Here is a 4,700-nt window from a genome sequence, read left to right on the forward strand (position 1 = left end):
GCTTAAGATCTACTATTTCCTTGGCCGAGCAAAGTTTCTATTACTCATACCATAGAAAAAGATAGAAACGAAAAGAAAAAGAAGAAAGCAGTCATTTCGTGCAAGTTAGTTTGCCCATATGTTACGAAAATCAGGGGGCTTGTTCTCCTTGACAAGATTATTCAGATAAAGAGTCAGATTGATAAGAGAAGCCTTTAATTAATTTCTTGTAAAGATTACACACCCAACTAGCTATACAACGCAGTCGTGCACCCATTAAAATGTAAAACGCCTTGTGTCCACCTCGTTGCTTGCTGGTATGCTTAATTAGGTGGTAAGTGTAACCATCAAAGAACAACAGATAAATTGCTGCTTCGTTTGTATAGCTCTCCACCGGCCTCTAGGCGCAAGATTTTCTTTGGTGCCCTCTACGCTTTCAACGCTAGCTGCCAGGCAAGTGACTCTTCTGCCAAGGCATTGGTTTTGCCTGTCTACCTACTCCACTATATATGGTAACAAGTTGCAGCTGTCATAGGACCATTACCCCGCAAGTGACTCCTAAAAAGGTATTGGTTTTACCTGCCTAGCTACTTCTGGTAACAAGGTGCAGCTGTCGCGGGACTATTTCTCTTTCCCCAAAAGATTAGCTTGATGAATGTATAGCATATCGCTGGTTATAAGCCACTCAAGAACATCCTTACTTACCCGAGGTGAGAATTTTTGGAAGCACCTTGCCTATTTGCTCTTTGAAGCACTTGACATAACATCCTCATCCACTCAATCCGACTACGATCGACCACCCTACCTACCTCTCCTAGAGGTGCTTAGTGTGGAATTGGATCAAGGTTAAGTATGCTTTGATATCACTTTACCATGGGACCATTGTGTCACAATCCATCTTGGGGGTCATGCCTGACATAAGGATGGCAATGAGTACCTTGTTACAATGTACCTGTGGGTACTCAACTTGGTTATATAAGATTAGGATATCTTATAATCTGGTTCGGGTAAGGTTCGGATAATAATTTCACTACCTGTATAGGGTTTGAGTAAGATTCAGGTACCACCCCTTGGGTACCTTAATATCCAAAACCTAATTATGTTTTTTCTTTTAATTTTATGTAATTAAAGACAAACCTATATTGTTAGTTAAATTAATTCATGAAATTATGATTATTAATTAACTTATAATATTTTTTAATACATATACTCTATATATTGTGTTAATTTATAAAAAATATATTATTATTATATGTATACTTTTAGTATATATACTTTAAATATAAATAGATTTATTTTCTATTTTGTATTAATGTTACAAAAATTATAACTTATAAAATTATTATTTATAATATATATATATCTTTGTTTATATATGCCCAAAGCTCTTTTATTTTTTACAAATTTGCAATGATATATCGATAAATTTAGGAATCTATTGATATGTTTGTGCAAATTTTCCTCAAATCTATTGATATATTTGCCAATATATTAATAGAAATTTAACAAAATACTCCCTACTTTAATTGTATCGAGAGATTGGAGAAATTTATTGATACATTTTTCACAAAATGTACCCTATCTTAAATCTATCAATACATTCTTGTAATGTATCGACTGTTTTCATACAGAATGTCTCCTAACTCAAATCTATTGATAAATTCTTAAATGAATCGATAGAAATCTTACAGAATACTTTCCCAAGGCATTATGCCAAGAATGCATCAATAGATTAGCAAATCTATCAATCCAATTTCTCCAAAATGCAAAGTTTCAACACTTCTAGCTGCCTAACTCCAAATTTAGACTTTCAAAACCATTTCCTGTCTCAACATTCATCTTGATGCAGCTAGTACGTACCACATTAACCAATATCCAAGCCAAAAATATCAACACATAGCTCAAGGTCTTAATCTCATCAAAAACATAACATTACATCATTCATCAAGTCCTCAACACATGGTCATTTGTCCACATATTATGTACAATCAAGGTCGAAGGGTGTTACACATTACTTTTTCTCCAAAAGGCTAACTTGATGAAGAGTGTAGCGCCACCGCTTATAAGCCACTCAAGAACTCCGCTACCTGCCCAATGTGAGATTTTTTGGTGGTTCCCTGCCTTTTTCCTTTATAAGTGCTTGGCGTGACACTACTCCCTTGATTACTTTTTGTTTTAACTAATGCTAATTACTATAAAAAAGTATAATTTAATATTGTTGGTTAGAAGAGTAACGAGAAGAAATTCAACCTATTTCACATTTTCAATTTTTTATGTAGAAATGGTTTGTCGGTACTAGTTGTTCGTTCTTTACAATTTTATATTTCCTTCATGTAGTAATTTATTTCCTTTTTATTGATTCCATAGTTGTTTTATGTAATAATTACTAATTATACATCAATCCATCAAAAGGAATATAGGAACTTAGTATCAATATCAGGCATAAAAAATCTGTTAATCATTAGTAATTTTTCTGCAAGAATCATCACTAATGGAATGTCTTCATATGAGCTTGAATATATTTGATCCAAGGTAGTAAACTCCAATCTTGACAAGGTTTTCTTGATTTTAGGCATTCATACAAGATTGTTGAATTTGTCTCTAAAATATATTTTTTTAAACTTTTGCCTCCCTAACTAACTTGATTCTTTCTCCCATAACCGTTGCTTTAGCTTTTAAGGCAGAATTTGCAATCACTATCTTTCCTTCACTAGCTAGTACTCTTCCTTAACCATCCTTTACAACTATCCTAATTGCAACTTTCTATTGCATATCATCATAAGCACCATCATTATTTACCTTAACTCGCCCTATTGGGTGAGGGCTGATTATGCATCATGCAAATAAAATGTAAAGAAAACACAATTAACAAATTGAACTACACCTCACCTTTCTAGGATCTCTTCCGTGTCAAATTGAGTGCAAAATTAAATTAACAAATAACATATATGATCATATCTCTTTACCTAAATAACAAAGTTTGATTAATCCTTTGTTAAACCACAAAAACAACCTTCAAAAACTCAGCCACCTCAGCCCGGTTGTTGCAAACCAAAACTGTCTAAGAAATCCTTATGCAGCTTTTAATGGTAATCCACATCAATGAATTATAAAATCTTTCTTTAAGGATTGGGAGTGCTATGCCTTGACAATATGCTAGCAAAGATGAATTTCTTAAACTCAAAATTTTAGGGCTAAACACATAAAAGAAATTAAATGAATGAAAAATTATTTTTTCTTCACATAAAGGGTGGCAAGGCAAAAGGAATTTCAAGTGTGTTGTTCTTTTAATTTTTTAGCCACTCACTTAATTTTTTGTATGGAGGCTATAGCAAGGTATTTATACCTTGAATTAATTTTAAACCCTAATTACAAAGCTATTCTATAATTACCAATTAATCCAATAATTTAATTAAATAATTTAATTAAGTCCTTAATAATCCAAGTTAACTTAATTGTTTACTTTAATAAATTAAGTCAAATAACTTAATTAAACAATTTTAATCAATTAGGCTCAATGATTTATTTAAACAATTTAATTAATTAAGCCCAACAACTTAATTAAACAATTTTAATCAAGTAATTGAGAAGCTCATAACTTCTAATTTGATTAAGTCTGTTACGACCCCGAACTTTCTTCGAGCCCGTGACAACCGCCGCGGTGCCCCGATGGGCACTCATCTCCCGAAATGCTAACCGAAACTCCGCAAGGCTTAATATCAGTTTCTCGTTTTCCCCAATGAGTAACCATTGCTAAATATTATGTTCTAAATGATTTTGAGCTATTTTCAACTTAAAACAGATAAAATAAAAATTTTTGTCTCACAGGGGCATTTTGGTCATTTTTCACTGAAAAATTTTGAAACCAGTTAAAAATTTAGTAAGCAAGTACTAATCGCATAATTCACAATAAAAAATAAGTTTAAGCATCTAAAACCTTTATTTAAAATGAAATTATAATTATTTGAATATAATAAGAAGATAAAACAAAATATTCAATAAAATATTTTATTTTCTTATAAACAGTAATTTTAGAGTTATACGTAAATACTTTTTGTAACGTAAAAGCAAAATAATTTCATTCATACTGTGACACAGTAAACCAATGCATTTAAATTAAATTAATTTAATTTACAATATCAAGCGGGCCCACGAATGTCTAGAAGTGAGGAAAACGGTGAACCTACAGTTCGGAGGACGCAAGTCCAATGGAAGCCCTCGATGAAATCAGCTATCTACTGTAGACACCTAAAAAATAAATAAAAAATTTAAATTATAATAAAATAAAATAAAATATAAAAAATAAATAAAGAAAATAATTAAAAAAAAGAGGTATGGCTGGGCGTACGCCCAGCCATCCTTTCCCCAACCACCATGAGTAATGGAGATCTGGCTACCAACTCTTTGGTGCCAGAGCCCCATTACCGAGTTGTCCAAATTTTTGGACAACCACATTTTTAAAGAAGAGGAGAGAGCAAACCAGAGAAGGGGACTGATCACCTGTAAAAAGCCATAAAAAAAAAAACTAAAACGAAAAAACCCAACAAAGAACCCCCAAAAAAAAAGAAGACAAAAAAAAAGAAAGAAAAAGAAGAGAGAGAGAGGTGAGAGGCCGGCGTAGGGAAGGAAAGAAAGGCGCCGGCGGTGGGAGTGTTACGTCGGGGAGAAGAAGGAGGAGGAGAAGGAAAGGAAGAAAGAAGAAAAAGAAAAAAGAGAAGGGA

Source organism: Theobroma cacao, chromosome 1, assembly GCF_000208745.1.
Source record: "Theobroma cacao cultivar B97-61/B2 chromosome 1, Criollo_cocoa_genome_V2, whole genome shotgun sequence".
Lineage (NCBI taxonomy): Eukaryota > Viridiplantae > Streptophyta > Magnoliopsida > Malvales > Malvaceae > Theobroma > Theobroma cacao.